At 37.5% G+C, this 26,429-nt stretch overlaps 1 long non-coding RNA gene across 2 annotated transcripts in view; it reads right to left on the reverse strand.

The window, feature by feature from the left end:
- The window catches only part of LOC139082034 (uncharacterized), a 180,116-nt gene extending 154,025 nt beyond the window's left edge, over nt 1-26,091 (reverse strand). The window contains exon 1 of one of the 2 annotated variants that reach the window (XR_011537694.1): nt 25,912-26,091. This is a non-coding gene — a long non-coding RNA (uncharacterized lncRNA). The remainder of the gene's footprint in view (nt 1-25,911) is intronic. The other variant, XR_011537692.1, reaches the window with a different exon arrangement.
- Nucleotides 26,092-26,429: the final 338 nt, after the last annotated feature.

A 26,429-nucleotide genomic window follows, 5' to 3' on the forward strand; every position in this document is an offset into this window, starting at 1 on the left:
CATTCCTTATTTTGTTAATGTGTATCACATTGATTGATTTACAGATGCTGAACCATCCCTGTGTACCTGGTATAAATCCCACCTGATGATGGTGTATGATCTTTTTAATGTATTGTATTCCATTTGCCAATATTTTGTTGAGGACTTTTGTATCTATGTTCATCAGCGATATTGGCCTGTAATTTTCCTTCATTGTGTTGTCCTTGTCTGGCTTTGGTATGAGGGTGATGTTGGCCTTGTAGAATGTGTAAGGAAGTGTTCCATCTTCCTCAATTTTTTGGAATACTTTGAGAAGGATAGGTATTAAACCTTCTTTGAGTGTTAGGTAGAATTCTCCAAAGAAGCCATCTGGTCCTGGACTTTTGTGTTTTGGGAGGTTTTGTTGTTGTTGTTATTGTTGTTTGTGAAGAAAATCAGCCCTTAGCTACTCTCTATGCCAATCTTCCTCTTTTTGCTTGAGAAAGATTGTCACTGAGATAACATCTGTGCCAATCCTCCTCTATTTTGTATGTGGGATGCCACAACAGCATGGTTCAATGAGTGGTGTGTTGGTCCATGTCTGGGACTCAAACCCATAAACCCCAGGCCCACCGAAGCAGAATGTGTGAACCCAACCACTATGACACCAGGCTGGCCCCTGGGAGGTTTTTGGTTACTGTTTCTTTACTTGTGATTGGTCTATTCAGATTCTCTATTTCTTCCTGATTCAGTTTTGGACGGTTATATGAGTCTAAGAATTTATCCATTTCTTCTAGATTTTCCAATTTGTTGGAATATAGTTTTTCAAATAGTTTTTTGTTCTCTTATAATCCTTTGTACTTCTGTAGTATCTGTTGCAATTTGTCCTCTTACATTTCTAAATTTATTTGAGCCTTCTCTCTTTTTTTCTTAGTGTGTCTGGCTAAGCATGTGTCAATTTTGTTTATCTTCTCAAATAACCAGCCCTTTGTTTCATTGAGCCTTTCTACTGTTTTTTGGTTTCTATTTCATTTATTTCTGCTCTGATTTTTATTATTTCCCTCCTTCTGCTGAATTTGTGCTTTGTTTGTTCTTCTTTTTCTAATTCTGTTAGGTGTAGTTTAAGATTGCTTATTTGAGATTTTTCTTGTTTGTTAAGGTGGGCCTGTATTGCTATGAATTTCCCTCTTAGGACCACATTTGCTGCATCCCATATGAGTTGGTGTGGTGTATTTTCATTTGTCTCCAGAGATTTTTTTACTTCTCCTTTAATTTATTCAATGATCCATTGGTTGTTCAGTAACATGTTGTTTAGTCTCCATGTCTCTGTCACTTTCCCATTTTTTCTTTTAGTTGATTTCTAGTTTCATAGCATTATAGTCCAAAAAGATGCTTCATATGATTTCAATCTTCTTAAACTTATTGAGGCTTGCCTTGTTTCCCAACATACGGTCTATCCTTGAGAATGTTCCATGTGCACTTGAGAAGAATGTGTATTCTGCTATTTTTGGATGGAGTCTTCTATAGATATCTATTAAGTCCATCGATCTAGTTTTTCGTTAAACTCCACTATTTCCTTGTTAATTTTCTGTCTGGATGATCTATCCATTGATGTAAGTGGAGCATTAAGGTCCCCTCCTATTAGCATGTTGTTGTTAGTATCTCCTTTTAGGTTTGTTAATAGTTGCTTTACATACTTTGGTGCTCCTGTGTTGGGTGCATGTATATTTATAAGCTTTATGTCTTCTTGGTGGAGGGTCTCTTTTATCATTATATTCTGCCCCTCATTGTGTCTCATTACTTGTTTTATCTTGAAGTCTACTTTGTCTGATATAAGTATGGCAACACCTGCTTTCTTTTTTTGAGGAAGATTAGCCCTAGGCTAACATCTACCACCAATCCTCCTATTTTTGCTGAGGAAGACTGGCCCTGAGCTAACATCCATGCCCATCTTCCTCTACTTTATATGTGGGATGCCTGCCACAGCACGGCTTCACAAGCAGTACATAGGTCCACACCCAGGATCTGAACCGGCAAATCCCAGGCCACTGAAGCGGAATGTGTGAACTTAACTGCTGTGCCACCGGGCCATCCCCAACACCTGCTTTCTTTTGTTTGCCATTATGTTGGAGTGTAATCTTACATCCTTTCACTCTGAGCCTGTGTTTGTCTTTGGAGCTGAGATGTGTTTCCTGGAGGCAGCATATTGTTGGGTCTTGAATCCATCCCACTACTCTGTGCCTTTTGATTAGAGAATTCAATCCACTTACATTTAGAGTGATTATTGATATATGAGGGCTTAATGCTGTCATTTTATAGTTCATTTTCCAGTTCTTCTGCTTTTCTTTATTTCTCCTCCCATGTATTTCAGATTACCAATTCAGTTAGGTAGTTTTCTATGATGGTTTTCTTAGTTTTCTCTTTGTTTATCATCCGTGTCTCTGTTCTGATTATTTTTTAGTGGTTACTATGAGGTTTGTATAAAAAATCTTGTAGATGAGACAGTCCATTTTCTGATAACCTCTTACTTTCTCAAACTAAGCCAATTCCATCCCCAACCTCTTCCTTTTCTAAGTTGTTATTGTCACAACTTATTCCATCTTGTGTTGTGAGTTTCCGGTTAAATTGACAAGACCATATTTATTTTTGGTGTTTTCCTTCCCTTTATCTTTAATGTTATAATTAAGTGTTTGCCAAGCTGTTCTGATAGAGAGCTGAAATTTTCTGATTTTGTCTATCTATTTATCTCCTTGCTCAAGGCTTTGTAACCCTTTCCCTTTTTTTTCATGTATGATGACCTTCTTGAGCATTTCTACTAGGGTGGGTCTTGTGGCAATGAACTCCCTTAGTTTTTGTTTATCTGGGAAAGTTTTGTTTACTTGGGAAAGTTTTGATTTCTCGATCATATCTGAAGAATAGTTTCACTAGATAGAATATTTTTAGCTGAAAGATTTTGTCTTTCACAGTTTTGATATATCATTCCACTCTCTCCTAGCCTGTAAGTTTTCTGCTGAGAAATCTCCTAAAAGCCTGATAGGAGTTCCTTTGTAAGTTATTTTCTTCTGCCTTGATGCCCTTAATATTTTTTCTTTGCCATTGACTTTTGCCAGCTTTACTACTATACACCTTGTAGAAGGTCTTTGTACATTGATACAGTTAGGAGATCTATTGACTTCTTTCACTTGTATTTCCGGCTCCTTCCCCAGATTTGGGAAGTTCTTAGTTATTATTTCTTTGAACAAGCTTTCTGCTCCATTCTCCTTCTCTTCTCCCTCTTGAAAACCTATAATCCTTATGTTGCATTTCCTAATTGAGTCAGATATTTCTCAGAGAATTTCTTAATTTCTTTTTAGTCTTAGTTCTCTCTCCTCCAACTGAAGTATTTCTATATTTCTGTCCTCCAGACTGCTGATGTGCTCCTTCATAATATCAGCTCTGTTGTTCAGGGAGTCCAGATTTTTCTTTACCTTATCCATTGTGTTTTTCATCTCCAATATTTCTGATTGGTTTTTCTTTATAGTTTCAATCTCTTTTGTGAAGAAGTTCCTGATTTCATCGAACTGTTTATCTGTATTTTCTTGTAACTCAAGTTTTTTTATAGCTGTTTTGAATTCTCTGTCATTTAGATTATAAATTTCTAGCCTTCAGCACTGATTTCTGGATGCTTATCATTTTCCTTTTGGTCTTAAGATTTAATATATTTTTTCATACTCTTTGATGGTGTGGATTTGTGCCTCCACATAAGGATAGTATCTGATCACATCTTCCACCTGCCGCCACTGGGTGGGTGTCAAGAGCTGTGTATTCTGAGCCTGCTGCAATCTGCGGCTTGCTGGCTCACAGCTGCTACATTTTTATCTGTGTGGGTGCTCTAGCCAACTGGCTGAGCTGGAGTGCCAGGCAGTGGGAGGGGCATTTTCTTTTGCCTGTGTGATCCCCTAGGTGTTCTCACTCTGCCTTCACTATCTGCTCTTCTGAGGTGCTAGCTTAATAAAGATATCCCCTCTATAGCTTAGTCACCTCTGTGTAGGGCTTTCCCATGGGTTGTAGGGGAACTTGGAGAGCAAAGGTCTTCCTGCAGAGGGCCAACCCTCTCCCCTTTCCTCTCAGAGCTGTGTGGTCCAGAGCCCAAGGTCTCTGTCTTTGGGGGAGGGAGAGGAGATCCCTTTACCTCCTTCCACTTCCTCTGGGGGATCCAGCACCTCCACTTTCAGACATATGGCTGCATGGGTCTCTCAGATGTCTTTTGTGTTGTGTGAATGTCCTTTTCATTTTATCTTAGAGGGGAGAGTCTAAGGGAAGCACTCACTCAACCATGATGCTGACATCATTCCCCATATGATCTTAGAGAGCTCTTGCTGTATCCCTTCTTCATGCTTCAGCAGTGGCTGCCTGTCCCCCTCAGCTCCCATGACTCCACCTAGACCCTCCAGGAAAGTCAGGCTCCAGGGTGGGACCTACTCCAGGCAGCAGCTGAGGCACAGGGCCATGGGGAATGCCACCTGCAGCACCCACTGGTTGCTGGACTTACCGTGTGCTCAAAGCACAAGTGAACAACACTGCAAGCCACCCTTAACCTACTGATTTTTAAAGGTTTTCTTTCTACATGAGTGCAACCAACCACCACCACTCCCCATCCCCAACATCACTAAACAAGATTTAAAAATCACCTCATTCACCCCAATTCCCTCCATACAACACAACTGGTAAAGGTGGAAAATAAGATCTAGAGGAAGTGATTGATATTTTCCAACATCCCACACTCAGGGACCCACCCCAGGGTGGACTTGTTATTCACCCTAAGTCAGAAGCCTCATTAGCATATCCAAGAAAATCTGAACCAACCACATAATGCATCAAATCTTGGGGCCTGACTTTTCCTAACATTCATCCAAAGAGACAAGTTTCAAAATATTTTTAGTCAGAAAAATGCTGACTAAAAGGAAATTAAAATGGGCTATTGCATTCATACTAAAAAGGAAAAAAAAATCTAAAAGATTTCAAAGGCCCAGCAGAGAATTAGATTTGTAAAATTTACATTCAAATGAAGGTAATGGGGATTTTCTCAATGCTTTCATCATTTCCTCACCAATTTCAGGGCTAATACAAATGCAAAGTGCTAGATAATTAGAAGTTACCAATAGCCCCAAATTGCTGGCCAGCAAATCAAAGTAATTCACACTGAAAGAGACTGTCTTTCAAAGTTAGTATGGCAAATGGAAATTCCAATCATTACATTATGCCTAAATAACCCGAAAGAGTAGTTACCATCTTGATGAGAATTCTGCTGACTAAAATGCTGAACCAGAACTCACCCATGTTTTGTGTAGGCAGGCAGTACAGCTACTTGTGAAACACGTGCGTAGGTGACTCATTCTGCCTGGCTTCAAATCCTGGTTTCATAACTTACCACCTGAGTGTCCTCATAAATACTGCCCATGAAACATCTAGAACCAAGTAGTGCTAATTGCTAAATAAATATTAGCCATTATTAACATATACTTTCAAGGTTTTATCTAAAATACTGTTGGATAAATATAATTTAAAAACAATCTCTTTCCAACCCAGAAAATCTCTCCACAAAGGCAGGAGAGAACAGAGACAACTTTATTATTGAATAAGAACTAAACCAGAAGGCGACACACATCACAAAAAGTCTGCTAAGAGGTTGCAAAGGCAGAAAGAAATCTCATCCTGCTATAAAGCCAAGTAGATAGAACCCATTATATATATGTTCTCAAGATAAACCATGACTAGTCCTTGAGTAAGAGGACTTGATAGCACCATCTGTCAGACAGAGTACATCCTCAATTTGCCTAGTGATGGGGAGGATCATCTGTGTTTGCTAATTGCCTTTATCTAAGGGAAAAACTTTTCATATCTTTATGACAAGAACTAGTCTTACAACTTGGAGGTAAGCACCTGCCAAAGACAGGTTCCTATCTCTCACAGAAACTAGGAGACAGGGGCTCTATATTCCTTGATGGTTACCTTTCACAGGGATCACTCTCAGGTCCTTGAGAAAGACAGTCCTGAGTGGTAAAACTGGTAAGAGACTTATTTAGCTTTTAAAAAGATGAATATACATTTCAGAGAGACAGAGAAAGACCTTACAATTTCTAAAATGCTCTAGGAAAAAGGAGGGAGTAGGGAGTCTCTTCCCTTATTTTCAATTGGGAGAATTAAGTCTTTTATTTTTAATTTGTATTTGCCCTTATAATATCAATAACTGTAAGGAAACTTAACTTTCCTATTTATTTAAAAATTTAAACTGAAGTTCTTGTAAGATTCTCCCTTCTAAAAGTTCTCAAATTTACTTTCTTTATTTTTTCTTTTCTTTTATCCTGTGGGTACCCTTTCTTGTTTATGTTTCCTTTATTTTTCACAAGAGCTCTCCTGACGGGAACATACTGCCCTGACAGTGCCGGGGGCTCCGGGCCTGGCAAAATGAGAGGCTAGGGAAGTAAATGAGTAAGAGAGTGAGCAGCCACTGTCTTCCTTTCCACATTCCTGGAGTATATTCATCAAATACATGTTTCATACAATTTCATAATCAACTAAAGATAGAAGCTGATTTGTTTTGACAAAGCTGTCAAGCCTTTTAGTTTTTCTCTACCTCATACTTTGGCCTGTCTACTTTTGTCTATTGGTAGGTTCACAACTATACACATATAAAGACTCACGTGTGCAAACTCCTATATTCAGCACTCTGCCTAAAATATATAAGAGAAACTACTAGAATTCATTATTTTAAGGGCACCCAAAAAAGTAAGGAAAAGTAAGTCACCTCTACTAAAATTCATTGTTTAAAACAGAAGAGACTAAAATTTTTTTAGATAAAGTATGAAAAAGTCATTTATAATCTCCTCTTCCCTTTCTTCCTTCAATTGACCTGATAAGGCTATCATTACATGATCTGATTTAGTCGTCAGCACAAATTAGAATGTGACTTTGGCAGGAAGAATATTAGAATCAAATAGAATAAACTGACACCAACGTGGTACAATTTGGAAAGCACACTAACAACTGCTTCTTTCATCTTAGCCTGGCAATTTGCCTGAAATTTCACCATTAGACCTTTATTCTTCTAAGTTTCTAGGAATACCAATTAAAATTTATAGGCCTCCCAAAATGATAATGTGAGGCCACATTCACAGTCATATGGTTCTTAGGGAGACTAGGATTACAAGATATTAACAACCATGAGGCCAAGCTGGAAAGCAATAACATAGGGGGCTTTTGAGAGGGAAATGCACCCCAAGGTTAAGTTCTGACGCATAGAATTCATTTCTGAAGGACAGTGCCAGGAAACCCTCAATGAAACATGTGAGGTATCTAGCACAAGTGAAGGAGGGGCTTCCAGGAAGAAGGAGATTTCTGAAAAGAGAGAGAAAACAATGGCCATAATCCAACTTTGCCATCTATGTCACTTTGCCTTTATGGATAAGGTAATTCAGAACAAAGCACAAGAAATATATATGGTCCTTGTCCTTCCAGCCGTCATATAGTCAGATGAATGTGCTCTGAAAACACTAAAATACAAGTGTACAGAGGAAATCATTTTCACCATAACAATGAAGTATTATTACTGCATTTACCCTGTAAACAAAATGACTTAAAAGACCACATTATGCCTTCCTTAAGGGATATTTCAACTACCTTTTGAAACATTTAAGATTTAAAGGAAGTCAATAATGCCTGCTTTCAGGGCCTGGGAAGATACATATGTACCAAAAAAAAAAAAAAATCAAGATGCTATTTACATTAAAGAAATTACATACCTGAGTTTCACTTTGAAGGGGGAATTATAAAAATATATTTTTTACAAAAGGTAAATTCACGACTCTCATACAAATATAAAATGAGTATTTGTCAATGATTTTATTTAGCCCATAATCAATAAGGGAAACAGTAACACGTAAAACCCTGTTTCAAAGGAGAATTCAAAGAACAGTGAATTGACTAATGGATACAAAACTGGCCTTGTCTGCAGGAGTGAGGCGGGAATGAGCTGTACCTCCACTGGAAAAATTCAGTTGTGTTTTAATGGACAAGCATTGTTTGCATTACTATCAATTTTTCAAAATATATGGAGTTGTAAAATAGTTCAGTCAAAAACCATAAAAGGCTCACACCCCTATAGAAGCAGAAAATCCAGAAGCGTGAGCAAGACAGTGGCCGGTATTCCACTGGAAAGACACAGTAATCTGTTTGCCCATTTCAAAGTCTTTTACAGTTTTTCCTGACATAAATAAGACAACATGTCTCATTAGGCTTGACCACAGCCACTGAGACTTGAAAAACAGTGGCACATTCACTTCTAACGGATGGCATTAGTCTAATTATCTTTAGCTACTTTTCATTTCCTCAGTGGCACTTTGCTTAGCAGAGACCATAGGACTTCAGTTCCAGAAGCTTTATTTTTGAGAGAGGCTAAGAACACTCATTTTCAGGGAAAACAACTTTAGGATTAAAACACAACAAAGAAAATATATCCCATTATCAAGGTTGAATTACTGGTCACTCTTCACACATATAATTTATGGGAGAAACGTGAACTTAACACCTCTCTCTGAGTTACATAAAAGGAGAAATCATCTGAAAATAGCATGTGATCCCTTTACTCCTTATGTGAAAACTTAGCCTGGGTTTAATAACTGCAAGGTTGCCCAAATTTGAATTCAGCAACGCAGGAAAAGAAAACAGAGGCAAACTAAATAAAATTTTCAAGTGACATTTCCCCATTACCTAATATTTCCTTACTCAAAAGGAAATTTTTGTCATTTGAATCATTGCCAAAAGAATCCAAGGATAATTATTCAATCTTCTTTGATTGAATGAGTTCTCTTAATCTCATATCATTTATTTAAAGATATTTAAGTCTATTCCTCCATGAGCCAAATATTCTCTTAAGAATTAGGGTACATAGACTGACCTAAGCATTTCTCTGCTATTTCTTTCATTTTTTTAAAAAAAAGATTGGCACCTGAGCTAACATCTGTTCCTAATCTTTTTTTTTTTTCCCCTTCTTCTTCTCCCCAAAGTCCCCCAGTACATAGTCGTATATTCTAGTTGTGAGTGCTTCTGGTTGTGCCATGTGGGACGCCGCCTCAGTGTGGCCTGATGAACAGTGTCATGTCCTCACCCATGATCCGAACCAGTGAAACCCTGGGCCGCTGAAGCAGAGTGGGCCAACTTAACCACTTGGCCACGGGGCCGGCCCCTCTCTGCTATTTCTCATTCAAGCAGGGAGAGACTTCGTTGGAAAGAAGGGATTTCTAGATTGGAATTTACGAAACTGAGTGGAGCTTTCCTTCCCTGAAGAAGCATTTGTCTGATACATCCAGGATAAAGCTAGCCTCTCTAAGCTCATCTCCAAACAATCTAGAATGAGACAGGAACACCACAATCGAAAGGATATTTGAGTAATGTGGAAGAGTCTTTGTGGCCCAAATCCTGTCCCATTATTAGAGTTTTTGCCTTGGTTTCTTAGTTCTAAAATTACTATAATTTTATTTTTCCTCTTTATCCTCGAGATCTTCCATTTTGAAAGAGTTCTTAGAATAAATTCCTGATTCCTCTGTCACATAGTTTGGGCCCTGCCTGTCTCACCTGGCCCACTTCACATCACCCTCCCCTTTGCTCATATGCTACAGCCACACTGACCTCCTTTTGTTTTCGATAGTGCCAAGGCAAGTAAACTGCTCCTCAGGCCTTGGCATGTGCTTTCCCCTGGGATTTCACTTCACAAGGCTGGCTCTTTCTCAGTTTGCAGGTCTCAGCTCAAATCTTATGTTCTTCACAGAAATCTTCTCTGTCTTTCTTACCTAAATCATTAACTCTACTAATTGTCTTGTAAAAATACAGGAGAGAAAAAAGGAAAATCTTTCTAGAACTTACCAAAACCTCCAAATATCTTAATAATTTTCTAATGATTTATGACATTTTTACCCCAAAGAGAATGTAACCTCCTCAAGTACAGAGGACTTATTTGACTGGTTCACTGATGTGACCCCAGAATCCTAATCCAGGTCTGACACATGGCATGCTCTCATTGAATGTTTTCTGAGTGGTTAAATAAATGAAATGACCCAGTCTGAATGCATAGCCCAGCTTCACTACTTATTACAGGTGTGTGATCTCAAGCAAATAACTGAACCCCTCTAAACACTAGTTTCTTCACTAGCAAAATAAAGACACTATACCCACCTTAGAATTTCGATAAAATGAGGTAACGTTAGCTAGTTAATAGTTTCTAGTACTATAATTAATGCTAATATCATAGTTAAAATGAATCACATAAAGCTAAACTAACGAAAGTTGTCAAAACTATACAATTTTTCCCATCACCAGATGAAAACGGAGAAACTCAATACCACAAAGGCATTCTCCTCTTCCTCGTTCCAAGTCACTATCAGCCTTCACTATTGGGAAGAACCAACGTGCCCAAACACAGAGCCCTCTTCCTTCAGGAGTCGCCTAAAGTTAATTTCTTATGCCTGCTTCTTTCTCACACACATTATGGACGAAGGGTTTACTAGAAAAGCTACTTTTGATCTGTCTTATTTCCTTATTCCTTTATTAGTTCTTTATTACTTTATCAGCTCTTGCTATAATTGTCATCTTCCACTGACTTCATTTTTAGTTCTTACAATACCACTTTCTCAAACTCTGTTGTCGCTTGGAGAATGGGAGAAACCTGCGTATTAAAATTACTGGGAATGTGAGGCCTGGTGTAGTTGCACTTCTATGTAGTATTTCTCACTAATGGCTGAAATAAAATGTTCAGATCTCCATTGAAATTGAAAGCACTCCATTTATCAAATCATTCTTTTTCACTGTGTCTCTATTGTTAGGGGAAATTATGAAGAGAGTCAGAAACAAGTCGTCCCCTCTTTCCATGGAAAGCTCACGAGCACCCACACACACACACACACATTTCTTTGGATACAGCATGACAATAACGCCTGCTCAAGTCAAATCCTTACCAAACACGAATATTTTTAAAAAGTTGACTACTGTTCGAGGCTCTTTTGGTATTGCCATTAAAAAATAAATTCATAGAAAACATATATCTATCATATCAAAGTTGTATCTGCCTCAAAGGAGTCAAAATACTTGGATTCTAGGTTTAGCTCAATTTTTTAAATAAACTTTGTGAACTTTGGTAGATTACTTATTCTCCCTGAGCCTCAGGCTCTTTACATGCAAAATAAGATTATTTATAACTCATTTTAACTACCTCTAGGGCCTAGTATGTGAAAAGATGATGCAAATTATAAAGCACTATACAATTGTAAGGATTTTTTGTTTTTGTTACTGCTATCATCACTCTTATTGAAGCTGGGGAGGGGCCAGCCTGGTGGCACAGCAGTTAAGTTTACACGCTCTGCTTCAGCGGCTCAGGGTTCGCCAGTTTGGATCCTGGGCATGGACCCACGCGTGGCTGATCAAGCATGCTGTGACAGGCGTCCCACATATAAAATAGAGGAAGAAGGGCACAGATGTTAGCTCAGGGCCAGTCTTCCTCAAAAAAATAAAATAAAATAAAGCTATGGAACTAACATAGTATCTCAACTAGCTCTTTTCCTCGAAGATAGTTAATATTAAACAAATCGAGAAAGCAAAGCTAAAGTTATCAATATTCAAAATGAAACTCTAACCTTATAAAATCAAATATGTGTTCCTGAGAATTTTTTAGAAGTGAATGTTGGTGTGGGGCCGGCCCCGTGGCTGAGTGGTTATGTTCGCGTGCTCCACTGCAGGCAGCCCAGTGTTTCGTTAGTTTGAATCCTGGGTGCGGACGTGACACTGCTCATCAAACCACGCTGAGGCAGCGTCCCACATGCTACAACTAGAAGGACCCACAACGAAGAATATGCAACTATGTACTTGGGGGCTTTGGGGAGAAAAAGGAAAAAAATAAAATCTTTAAAAAAAAAGTGAATGTTCATGTATATGTAGATAAGAACTTCAGAACAGGATCTTCATTTCATATCTCTATAGTAACAGTCATATATAAATCTTGAGAAATTTTGCCACTCTACCCGACCCTACTTCCCATTCTCAAGCAATTAACAAGGAAAAAATTGCTCAGAAAATTTCCTCACCTTTTGGCCTGTCTTCTACGTTTGGCATTCTTTGCACTTACTTTTAGAATTAGAAGTTACAGAATCACTTGTTAGCAAATCATAGATAACTATTTATCAAAGACAAATTCTGAAATGTGAATCAGATCTGAAAGTAAAGAGCCCTGGAAAATGTATGTGTTTCACGGTAAACTGCCAGTATTAACACACTGTAGGTTTTGTCTGGTATAAAACTCAAGTAGAAATAAAACATTAAAACCCAATTAAACTAAACCATTTTGTGCAAAAAATAAAACAATTTAGCCATTCCCTTTTGTCACTGAATGCATGTGTGTTTCTGTTGACATCATTGTATTGCTCATCCAATATCATACCCAGCTGGAAGCAGCTCTGATCCTGTGCAGCCCAAATGTCAAGGTACTAGACAGTGACCTTAGTCAGGAGTTGAATGTAGATGTAACAGAAAAAAATACGAGAAAGTTTCTCTCCTATCTTGCTAGGCAGATATCTGATATTTTCAACAGAAAATCCTATTTGGAACTCCTTATTGAGAAAGAAGTCTTAAATAGCAAAACCCCTGGGAGAGGGGAGTTCACTGTGGCTTTCATGCAAATTATATTGTCTACTATTTTGTACTACTACTATTGGACCCTTTCTTGAGTATAAGTTGAGTTAGGTGACTTTGGAGAGAAAACAAAGTGGGAGAAGATAGTGGGAGGAGAGGTCCTAGAAATAGAAGTGGGATGGAGAACAGACATTGGGACATCAATGACAAAAATCATCTAATTTATCTTTTTTTTTTTTCTGGGGCCAACCTTGCTTGTGCCTCATCTTTCTTAGATTTTCCTGGCAAATTCTTTTTATGAAGGATTCAAATTTATGCACAATGCTTGTAGAATGTAGTAGATAAATCTGTTCCTCAAATCAAACGGATAATCTGATCAATGCACGATTTACGAGCTAAAGTGAGTCTAAAGTATAGACTGCACACTGAAATATTGTGCTGAGATGAATTTTGATTATGAATAATTTTGAAAACAGAGCAAAACTTGACCAACCAAACAAGCACCGTCTTTTCAAAGCAGTCTAAATGGAGGTTCTGCCATTGTTATAAAGGCTTTTGTCTTTTTCTAAATGACCTCAGAGTCTACAGGACATTCCTCTGAATATTCTTTCCATGTGTTACTTTTCCATCAAGTTTCACCTAAAATTCTAACTTTTCTATGGATCCATCCCAGATTTCCCTATCCAGATGGAATTTCTCTTCCGAATATCAATTGAAATGAATATATACTTGTACAGTTGTATCCATATACCTCTGCAGTAGGTAACTTCTAAGATGATGCTCAAGTTTCTCATCCATTGGTGTACACACCTTGTATAATCCTGTCCCCTTGGGTGTAGGCAGACCTGTAAACATGATGGTATAAAATTTTACTTCTATGATTAAGTGACTGTATTAGTTTGCTAGGGCTGCCCTAACAAAATACCACAGACTGGGTGGCTTAAACAGTAGAAATTATTTTCTCAGTTCTAGAGGCCGGAAGTCTGAGATCAAGGTGTCTGCAGGTTGGTTTTATTCTGAGGCCTCTCTCCTTGGCTCACAGACAGCCATCTTCTCACCATGTCCTCACATAGGCATCCTTATGTCTGTGTATTGTGTGTGCCCTAATTTCCGCTTCTCATAAGGACACCAGTCATATTGAATGAAGGCCTAAGTATGACCTCATCTTACCTTAGTTACCTCTTTAAAGGACCTGTCTCCAAATATAGTCACATTCTGAGGTACTAGAGGTTAGGATTTCAACATGTGAACTTTTGGGGAATACAATTCAACCCATAAGAGTTACTAACGAGTTTATTTGAGTTAATCAAAAAGGAGATTATCTAGATGGATAATCCAGATAAGACCTTAGAAGGGACTTGGTCCTTCCTGAAGTCAGAAGGAAGGAGAGCCTAGAGGTAGCGACGTGGCAAGGACCTAAGAGAAGTCACTAGGACCTGAATTCAGGCCCAGTCAACAACTAACAAGACAACAGGAGTCTCAGTCCTACAACCACAAGGAAATATTTGCTTCTCAAGATTCCAAACATCCGTGCCCTTCCTCTGCTTTATATGTGGGACGCCTACCACAGCATGGCCTTCTGAGCAGTGCCATGTCTGCACTTGGGATCCATACCGGAGAACCCCAGGCCACCAAAGTGGAACATGTGCACTTAACCGCTGCACTACCGAGCCAGCCCCTCTTATTATTTTGAGTGCAAAATATTCCAAGTTTATTTTATACTTTCTAGCCCTAGCCCTGATTCAGCTGTTTCTCCAGGCAACCTTGGGTCTTGGTGGAAGGAAGAGAATGAATTTATTGGAGAATGAAATTTAGAAAACAAGTTATGGACTCTAGGTATACTTCCTAGTACTCAGGTTTCATTACTTCTAGGCCCTCTCAGAGCTAGGAAAAAAGAAACCAGATATATATGGTATATGTTTGTACATGCCTATGCATTTCTCTATTTCATACATATATAAAGCCAAGATTCCTAAGGCAATCTACAAATTTAATGCAATCCTTATCAAAGTTCCAATGACATTTTTTACAGAAATAGAACAAAGAATTCTACAATTTATATGGAACAACAAAAGACCCCAAATAGCCAAAGCAATTCTGAGAAAAAAGAACAAAGCTGGAGGTATCACACCCTGATTTCAAAATATACTACAAAGCTATAGTAACCAAAACATCACGGTGAAAAACAGACACATAGATCAAAGGAACAGAATCGAGAGCCCAGAAATAAACCCACACATTTATGGACAGCTAATTTTAGACAAGGGAGCCAAGAGCATACAATGGAGAAAGGAAAATCTCTTAAAAAAATGGTGTTGGGAAAACTGGACAGCCACATGCAAAAGAATGAAAGTAGACCATTATCTTACACCATACACAAAAATTAACTCAAAATGGATTAAAGACTTGAATGTAAGACTTGAAACCCTAAAACTTCTAGAAGAAAACATAAGCAGTACACTTTTTGACATCTGTCTTAGCATCCTGTTTTCAAATACCATGTATGACCAGGCAAAGGAAACAAAATAAAAACATAAACAAATGGGACTACATAAAATTAAAAAGCTTCTGAACAGGAAAGGGAACAATCAACAAAACGAAAAGATAGCCTAAAGGTTAGGAGAAGATATTTGCAAATCATATATCTGATAAGGGGTTAATATTCCAAAATATACAAAGAACTCATACATCTTAGCAAAAATAAAACTAACAACCCAGTTAAAAAAATGATCAAAGGATCCGAACAGACATTTTTCCAAAGAAGACATACAGATGGACAACGGGCACATGAAAAGATGTTCAACATCACTAATTATTAGGGAAACGCAAATTAAAACTATAATGAGATATCACCTCACACCCATCACAATGGCTATAATTAACAAGACAAGAAATAACAAGTGTTGGAGAAGATATGGTGAAAAGCGAACCCTCATACACTGCTAGTGGGAAGGCAAACTGGTGAAGCCAGTATGGAAAACAGTACAGAGATTCCTCAAAAATTAAGAATAGAACTACTATACAAACCAACTATTCCACTGCTGGGTATTTATCCAAAGAACATGAAAATATGAATGTGTAAAGATACATACACCCCTATGTTCATTGCGGCAGTATTCACAATAGCCCAAACTTGGAAACAATCTAAGTGCCCATCAAGGGATGAATGGATAAAGAAGACATCTTATATATACATAGTGGAATACTACTCAGCCATAAGAAATGATGAAATCTGGCCATGTCTTGACAACATGGATGGACCTCGAGGGTATTATGCTGAGTGAAATAAGTCAGAGGAAGAAAGTCAAATGTCCTACGATCTCACTCATAAACAGAAGATAAAAACAACGACAACAACAAACAAACAAACACATAGATACAGAGATTAGATTGGTGGTTACCAGAGAGAAAGGGAGGAGGGAGGGGGGCAGAAAGGGGTGATTAAGCACTCGTGTATGGTGATGCATGGTAATTAGTCTTTGGGTGGTGAACATGATGTAATCTACACAGAAATTGACATACAATGATGTACACCTGAAATTTATATAATATTATAAACCAGTGTTACCTCAATTAAAACTAAACACACAAAACAAAAATAAATAAAAATAATAAAACCATGATTTCATACTGGTAACTGCAATTCAAAGCCAACTCTCCAGGATTCCTTCTAATCTGTCTCTTTTCTTTGTAATTATCATTTCACTTTTTTCTCATTCTGCAGATGAAGAGACTGAGGACTTGGGAGACTATCCAGCGTCACATGGATGGTGAGTGACAAAGTCAAGATTCAAATCCCAGCTTTTTGACTTCAAAGCCCAATCTCTTAACCACCAGATTTTACTATAGCTCTAAGAATAGAAGCAGAAATATTTCCCCTGGGAACTTTGTCTATAATCATTTTATGGAATTCAATAAATGGCTTTAGGATCCCAACTCAAAATTAGGCAGAAAAGTTGCCCACTAGAAAACAGTAAGCCCTTGTTCCGAGTCTAGTCTTATAACTGCAAAGAACAAGAAGTTTGTTCACCTCAACAACCTACAATCTGTTAGTTCTTTAAAGTGTACCTCAACGTAGTAGAGCCACATTACAATTGCAGCAAAAACACAAGACATGAAAGATATATTAATGTTTTTCTCGAGTTCAAATAACAAAATTTTACATGGAATAGAACTACCCACTTGAAGGACAAATTTATAGTCCCACATTTAAACTTCTCAGAATCCAAGCCTCTGTTTTCTTCCAGTGTTTCAGAAAACCATCTCTAGCCGAATAAGAACAGTAAAAAGTCGTCAACAATAACCATGCTCATCTGAGTCCTGTAACCCTAAGTTCATAAACTGTGCCATCTCCTGGGGCTGGCCCTGTGGCCGAGTGGTTAAGTTAGTGTGTTCCACTCCGGCAGCCCGGGGTTCAGATCCTGATGTGGACCTAGCACCACTCGTCAGGCCATGCTGAGGCAGTGTCTCACATCGCACAACTACAAGGACCTACAACTAGAATATACAACTATGTACTGGGGGGCTTTGGGGAGGAGAAGAAGAAAAAAAAGATTGGCAACAGATGTTAGTTCAGATGTCAATCTAAAAAATAAAATAAATTGTACCACTTACATTTTTTTCTCTTTGTCTCAATGTTTATTCCTGCAATCATTTGAAGGTTTATAAATAAGTAAATAATATTCCTTTAAATTTTTGTGATGCTTTCAAAATGTGACTTTAGCAACTCAAGGAATGTTTTGCCAATTGAAGATAATTTTGATAGGAAAAAAGTTAAAATAACACATTTGCTCCAAATGTTTGAGTGTATATACAGTTTAATATACATGTCATAAATCATAGATCACATATGACATAATCAATATTTCATGTAATTGAGGGAGCAATTCCAAATTAATTTCAGATAAAAATAACTTGAGTGCCAGAAATTTCTCAAGTTACTCCTTTCTATCTGCAGTATGATTCAATCTGATATAATTGTTTCATTTGAGGAAAAAATCACTTTCTGGCTTCTAAAAATTAGTAGATATTAATAAATACTTATTATTCACTATTCAATCTGTCCAAGATATAGTTTAAATAAAAGACAATTTAGAGTCATCAAAATAGATACCAGAAATGCAAAAGACTCTTACCAAGAGATAAATTTATAACACTTGTCAAAATTAATACCTTATAAATGCCTCAGAAAGAAATATCAACTCAGACCCTTTCCACTTGGGAGGAAGAAGGTATAATTATACCTATTAAGAGTAAGAGTTACAGTCACTTCATCAAAAATTGACAAGAAAAATGATACGTATTTCCTCAAAGATTTAAATGTTCCTATACTCAGATGTAACCAGTTCTTGTGAAACTTGTAAAAGAGCCGTTCCCATCAGATAAGTAACTTTTATTTACCTATATCATTAATATATTCCCTGTATTTGCTGGAGTGCAAAACAGGATAAGAGTTGATACAATATGCATGGTAAAAAATTCTAAATCTATATCCCACGGATTGAGCTAAGTCTATTACTTCTTCAATCATGATAAATAAAAGAACTCCAAGTATGTTTACCCAGCCCAAGGAGGATCAGGCCTAGTTAATACTGCTTTGCAGAGAAGAGCCCAGAAAGTTGGACTGATCCACTGAAAGTCCTTTATCCCTCTACTGTTGCTGATGTTGCCTGGTGTTTCTGCTGGAACAAGGATTCCAGAAGTATGAGCAAACATGCAACACGGAAAGCATATCCCCAAACCTGGAAAGTAGGAGTTAGAAGGCAGAGCTTGTTTACTGCCTTATCCCTTTGCTAGTTGAGGCTACTTCCATATTTAGAATTCTGGAGTAATCAAGGCAGGAGCTCATAGTCCTTGTTGGGTAGGAAGGAAAAGGGGAAGGACGCCCCCGCCTTCCAGTATTATGAATGCTCCATTCCACTGTAGGACTTGTAGGTAGCAATGAGGCCAGCTTGTTCAGCTTATACATGGAGAGCCCTTTCCCCCAAGTGCCCTACTTAGTGACATAATAGCTAGGGAAGGGAGGATTCCAGCATCAGTTAAATCTTGAGCTCAAAAACAGCCCTGACCTCACTACACAGGGAGAACCGTGATCGTCGGTTAGTTCTTAGTCCTCTCAGAATTTTCTAGAAGGACAGAGATCAGAATCTCTGCCTTGAGGCTGAAGATTGCATGAACACCAACTCATCTCCTTTGATGCAAACAACAGCAATCCAGTTTGGGGGGCATTACTCACACCCTGCTTCCTCCCACCAGGTCTGAGTCACTGATTAACTGCTCAGCCTGATGCCACAGCCAAGAACGGGTTCTCTCCCACTGTACCAGGATTAGCTTCTAAAATGGCTTCCCTTATGTGAAAAGCCCACATTGATATGCAAAAAAAAATGGAAGTTTCTTTAACTTTAGTTTGTGTCCAAGTCACTAAGATTAGACAGTTAAGATTAGTGGACTCTAATTTCACTAGCCTTAGAGAAGATCGTTTCACTGCTAGGTCTCAGTTTCATGCACCATAAAATGGGAATAATAACGCTTGCTCTCACCACCTCCAAAGATTGTTTCGAGAACTGAATGAAATCAGATAAAACAAAAAGCTTTAAAAATCAAGGTTAAAATAATTATAGCATTTAATTACCTTCAAATCCTTCTCATCAGATATGATAAATAGTAATTTTCCAATTACCAAAAATTTCTGCTCAATTGATAAATTGTGTTTAAAACGTCCTGGGGGTGGGAAGTCTTATCACTTTACATATCACCTAGTAATTTTAAGAGATAAAACCTACAAAGAGGCCAGAGTTAAGGCATATAAAAATTATGGCGTATGTTCCAACATTGGTATTAGACCTTATATTGTCTCATCATGTTCATCCCTGTCATTCATAGTGTTGTGTTTCATTTTTCTCCCTTATTCCTTATTTCAAGTAGTACCCAAGGTATTGCTTAGCCACACCAAGATCTTCAATAAAAAGGCATCTGCCAGGGCCGGCCCGGTGGCACAGTGGTTAAGTGAGCACCTTCCGCTTCAGCGGCCCAGGGTTCGCCGGTTCGGACCCCGGGTTCGGACCCCAGGTTCGGACATGGCACCACGTGGCAAGCCATGCTGTGGTAGGCACCCCGCATATAAAGTAGAGGAAGATGGGCACAGATGTTAGCTCTGGGCCAGTCTTCCTCAACAAAAAGAGGAGGATTGGTAGCAGATGTTAGCTCAGGGCTGATCTTCCTCGAAAAAAAAGTCATCTGCCCACTGAACGAACACAGTTTACCTCAAATTAGACACGGTAACTATTTTCATTCCTGTCTCATATACCCCCAATCTATAAACCAAATTCACAGAACAAGTCCATATACACATATTAATTTTATTTAGTGAGGAAGGGAAACCATAGCCCACAAGTTTTATCTAACATATTATGCAACAATGCAATAACTTTCATGTGGGATGGAAGATTAGTTACCAAGCAATTGGTGTCAAGGTAAAATAAATAGTGTGTATTGATCCAGTTATAAATGTTAAATATTCACAATAAAGAATATCTCATGGTAAATAAGGTTAAAATTAGAGATGAGCTCAGGAGGAGATGTACATGCCGTCATATTTTAATAGAGATGGGGAAATGCTTGGGCGTTGACTGGAATTGTCAGACGTGGACAAGGTCAGCATGAAAACACCACTGACCAAAGCAGCTCCCAAAGCAGCAAGCCCCGAGTCCTCAGGACCTGCTGATGTCCAGAGGAGACATAGAGGAGTAGGACGAATGAGCATGCAGGCCACCAATGGCCTATTTAGAAGAAGAAGTGAACTTCAAAGCTGTGACTGTGAATCTCACTCAGGAGAATGGGACAACTCAGGACAGACATGTGAAGCTGGAGAAGCACAAGAACCTCTGGACCAACCTCCCCAAAGTCCTGAGCGTTTACCCCACAAGCCAGGCATCAGTTTCGAAACCTGACTTGATCTCCCAGTCGGAGCAAGAAGAAGAGCTACGGGGAGAAACAAGAAAAATTTTCCAGGGCAACTACCCAGATTTGGAAATCAGACTTGAAAGGAGAGAAATCTCTTCAAAACATAGAAATTTTTATGACTCTCTCATGCAGTGAAAATAGTCGAGTTGACAAGAGATAATCCGTTGTCATTTTCATGTGAAGTAACCCAAGAGCTGTAAGGATGTGTTAGAAAGGCACCAGGAAAACCAAGGGAGGAGTGCTTAAAGGCAGCGGCATGGATCCAAATGAAAGCTGTAACTCATGATGGGGTCTGTGGAAAGGAGGAATTCCAGGAAAAGAGCAATTTCCTGTCTTCCTCCCAGATACAGTTAAGGAATCATTTTCAGGAACATGACTTGAATATTTATATTTGTATTATAATTCCATTTTAGTAGTCATCAGAAGAGCAAAGGCAGTGAAAAAACATGTGAACATAATAAATGTGGAGCACTGACCTTATTCATCTTACAAAAACTCAAATAGAAGGTAAATAATAAATATATGGTAAAAGTGTTCAATCTTTTGACCAAGGTGGTCCCTTAAATTTATATACTTAAAGCTACATATTCTTAAGGAGAAATACTCTTTAAATACAAGGAATATGGATAAGTTTTTATATGCTATGTTTATATGGCATTAAAAAATATTTAATGTATTTTCTTTTTGTATGTATAAAATTCACAATTACAAAAACTTCAGTTGATAGATGTGAAGTCAAGGTGTTGGTTTACAATGGATGTGAAAGTTACTTATTTGTTCTGTACAAGTCATAAGTAAATTTTAATACATTTTGAAGAAAGCATCTTACCAATAATTATCACTATTGGGAGATTTATGAGAAAAGTAGCATATCTTGCCATAGTCCCCTTTTAAATTTTAAAATGTGTTTCAAAATAATATCAAATGTACTTATGCCTATTCCTTTAAAACTCACAACATTGACAAGAGATACTTGTTTTAGTAGAGTCGAATGTCAATTTACTCTGATTAATCTTTGAAAAATCTTAAATTCCTTTTCTCAATAGGTTAATGGAAGATCAAATAGATTTTTTTTCCGCCTGAGCATAAGATAATCAAGTTTCATTATGGGTTCTAGAAGCCATTTAACAGGTATTTTCCCCCAGAAAAAGAAAATAAATGTCTATAATTTATTATGAAGTTCCATGGGTTCCTAAAATATAATGCAAAAGCTGAAAAAAACTCCCACTAAAGAACAAAAGTTAGTTTTATGAACAATACTTTCTAGAAATGGCTATTTTCCAAAAAGAAATAGACTTCTAACCAATCTCTATGCTATCAAGTCAAATGTTATTGCCTTGATCTCAGGGATGTTTCAAAGAAATATTCATCAAAAAAAAGAACAAAAGCAGAGATAAAAGAGAATAGATAATCTGAAACAAAGCAAATAAAAGGAGGAAAATTGAAATCCTAAGTGAGAGCGAGAAGAATCAAATAATTTGGAATTGACAATTGAGATATAAAACACTGGAAAAGGGAAGTAAGTTCATACATTTTTTGACATGGTACAAAGGGTGGCATTCAGAACACAAGCAGACGGTATTTTCATCAATCATTTTACGATGAGCTTATAAATAAGAAAAATCAAAAGGAACCCAAAAAGGGACTAATAAAATTTATGCAAAACTGGCTTTCGAGATACATGCAAAACTCTTTTAATTTCCCCCAATTTTGAAAAGATTGAGTACACATTTTCCCAGTACCAAACACCTAGAATAAAATCTACACATTGTAGGTGCTCAATGAATATCTGATTAAAGAATTAATTTAGAGGATCATTATATTTTATGCATATATTCACTCAAACAACAAATGCCTGAGATATTTTCCTACCTCTGTTCTGCTGATGCTGCAAGAATGTGAATGACTATGACCTTGACCTATTATATTAGCTCCAAAAAAGGTTTGCTATGTGAACTCAAAGAAGTGCCACTTCACAATGTCTTGGGTAAACTTTAAACAACGTCTAGATCATCCTCATATCATAGTATTTTTACAAAGGTCATGTTTTTCTTTTCCTCTGTATTTTTTAGAACATAAATAAATTACAGGAGGCTAAAAATCGTGAACTATAATTTTTCTTTATATTAGGAGATATTGCTGCCTAGGAGACAATAAGTAAACAAATCAAATACCAAAGGTGTCTAGGGAGTCAGTAATATTATTTTCCGTCCAAATTTCCCTACTGACTTTCTGTGTAGTTCCAGGTGACCCAATTAACCTCTCCCTATCCTCACATCCTTATCGGCAACATGAAGGTTAACAACATTGTCCTAATTTGAGGTTATTTTGATAAAGATGATGGCCAAATACTTTTTAAAGATGAAGAGTGAATGTAATACTATGTTTTTTCAATTCACAATTCCATCTTAACTTAAATTAGGTCTAGCTTGTCATATGAAAAGATAAGCATGAATTCCAAAAAACACTTAATGATTTGTATTGGGGGAAAATATGGACATTTATGAAAAGCAGCCCTGTTTTTCACATGATGATAAGGTGTGCAGAGCCACCAACTATATGTGTATAAAGCTCCTGAAAATATTTTAGTAATAATAGAATAATTCTGGTGTGTAACTTGACAATGTCTACAGAATAAAAGCGCCACAGAATTAAGCTATATCCATGGGAAAATCAGATGTTTCCAGGCCTGATCCTTGACTGCAGACTTGTCTTACTAGGTGAGTGAAGGCAAGAAAGGAAATAAAACTCAATCTAGTTACTAACAACTGGATACATCGCGAATAATGGCTTGTTGTCAGGCCATTCACCTCGAATCCACCAGACAATAAGGGCTCCACTAAATCTCTCAAAAGAGGACGTGATAGGCCTGTCTGAGGGTAAAAGGAGAAAAGATGCAGGTTTGGTGCACAGACACTGGAAAAGGATTGAAGAAAAGGAGCGAATCTGTTTATATTCCATTGTGTCAATCAAATTATCTTTTGGTCCAGCCCAAAGTGACTTGTAAGAGAATCCTGGGGAAAAGGGCGAGAAGATGGAATGTGTCAACGAGTTGTATCTTCAGAGTATCTTCAAAATGAGAGGGGAAAGGCACATGGAAACACAGGTTAAGAAATGAAATGGAGGATGGTGTCTCTGGAAGTTGAGCAAAAAAATAGCTAAGCCAGTTTCACAAACCACAGATCCTCACAATTGTCCTAACCTGGGAGCCAACATGGTGATGAAAGAAACATGACAGGAACCAACTCTCCACTGGAAGTGAACACAGCGACCAGAGAATAGCAGATTATGTCTTGAGTGTCAGAGGAAAAGATAAAAAATATGAGGGGGAAAAAAATTGATAGTCACAACTAATTGCAAGAACACAGAGAACATTTGAGTTATACTCCCTTGAACTAGTAAGGAAAAATTCAAATCTGATATTTCCAATTATTTTTGCTCGTGACAGCTGAACCAGGGTGATACAATTTTACTATTATTATTGTGACCCTATTGTATGGAATAGCCAGGGTACAAGAAAAAAGGCATTGAATTTTGTGGAAATATGATGACAGGGATGGGGACAGAAAATTGAAGACAAACTCTTTTCTTATTTTGAGGTTTTGCCCAGAGTCGTTTATTTACTTACCAGGTGGTATATAAAAGTCACACGATGGTGCTGAGGCCCCATGACTTAAAAATGTTAAGTCTTATAATAATGATCAAATAAATCTAGGAGACTATTTTCTGTAGAGTATGTGGCTTGACTGCTGAATCTGAAAATAAAATGAACTTACCCAGTTGTGAGTTCTTCTCAGAAGTCTATTTAGCTATACCATCTAGCTCTCCAAACTAATTATCATGAATCATAAAACCCAGCTTTTATCATGCATGATGATTTAACATGCTTTATGATTAATTTTTCTACTTAGGTGATTGCCTCATCTTTTGAGAAGGAACAATTTAGTATAAGAGACAGAGCCTTTTCTCATGTGGCTCTTTTTAATATTCTTTGCCTGGATAACTCTTGCACTTCTTATCATTTCCGCAACAGTAGTCAAATATCTGCGGAAATCTGGTTTCTTTTACGAATTTAACAGGGACAGAGTTTGGAAAATAAATCAGTTTGACAAATGCATCTTTATTGGACTTTATGACCATATCCATAAGTCTTCAGGAAACACTCTTCAGGAGATAGGAGAAATAAGCAGAGCATGAATATACCATTAAAATTCCAAATGCCGGATACTGAGTGAATATAAAACCTCTAAGGGATTATACAAGTCGTGGAGAAGAGTAATAGATATGAGAAAGATGAGAAAAGTCCTTGGAGTCCGTTAACAACAGTAGAACAATTCAACAAGAGGACAAGAGTATGGCTATGCATGTTTAGTAAGAAATTCTCTTTCAAGATACCAAGTTTAAATGAAATGAAATAAGCAAAAGCCTTCTTACATCCTCAAACTCAAGACTGATGGAGCACGATATTAAAGAACTGGTAGAAGTATATATAGCGAGCATAGCTAAATGTATGAGCCACCCAGGAACAAATGGAGAAATAATGAGACTAAATATTAGAACTCTCAACAGCGACAGCCAAGGTGCCAGACTTAGGAAAAACTCACTGCTACCCTCACAGCATAATAAAAAATGGAAATGTTTTCCAAGTGGAAAGAAAAAGTGTGGTTTTAGTCATGACTTGCCTTATCCTTGAAGTAACGGCAATAAAAGAAGAAAATTGTCCTTTCATACTAATGGAATGAGTTGGTTGCTGAATTTCTAAGGACCCCCATGAAGGTTTTCACATGAGCAGAATTCCCTTGCTCTCTGAAATTTCTCCCACAGCTCTTTACTTTGAACTATGTTTTGCCTAACCACTCGAGATTTTCTTATGTTCATATGGAACTTACACGATACTACTAAGTCAGGCAACTTGAAGAATTTCTAACTGGAAATTTTTTAACTCCTCTGCCTTACCGAATTTATTTTTCTTTTTGTAAAATTAGTTTTGTACTGTTTGTATCTCCAAATTATGTTTCCATTTTTGACCCTTTCTGATAGACACAATAGACCAATCTGGAGTGAAATGTATATTTGTTATAAAATAAACTCATTGTTTTTTCTTTTCTTAAGTCACATTCAATCAATAAATAATTCCACAATACTTTAAAAGCATAGCTGTCTCTCAATTATATCAGCAATACCAATAACATATCAACTAATTTCTTTTGGGTTTAATTTTTCTTTTATGCTTACTCACCAATTGTCACGGGAAAATGTATATAACAAAGCAAGCAGGAAATCAGCCTACGATTGCAAACCCATGAGTGTTAACTTGTGTGCTAATAATTTACTCACTTGTGCAAAAGAATAAAGAAGGTTGTTGCATGTCTCCTTCATCTTTGAATGCTCCCTCCTCATAAAAGCTAGTGTGCCCTTCCAGAAGTAGGACTTGCATTCATAGCTGTCATCACAGTCCAACTCGAATCAATTTTGTCTGTACCCTTCGCTTGCTCCTAGCAACAGCAGCTGCCTTCTGACAGTCAGGACTGCTGGATAACAGCACTCTTACTTCTCCAGCAGGGTTTTCTTTTGCAATTAGAAGAAAAACAATCCCTTTTAAAGGAAAAGATCCTGCTTTTCAGTGAGCTTTGAAATCACCCTTGCTGGGATTTGCAGGTTACTCTTACAGAATACTTTTTTAATCCCAAGCATAAATCACTTTAAACCATCTCCAAGATCTCCATAATATCGCTCCTTAAGCATGTGGTTCTGTAATCTCTAATCTAGTAGAAGACTTATTTTTCATGCTAATGCAGCTTTCTCTCCTTGTAAATAATCATGTGCAGTGCACAAGTTCCCCTTTTATTTTGAGC

Source organism: Equus przewalskii, chromosome 1, assembly GCF_037783145.1.
Source record: "Equus przewalskii isolate Varuska chromosome 1, EquPr2, whole genome shotgun sequence".
In the NCBI taxonomy this organism is placed as follows: Eukaryota; Metazoa; Chordata; class Mammalia; order Perissodactyla; family Equidae; genus Equus; species Equus przewalskii.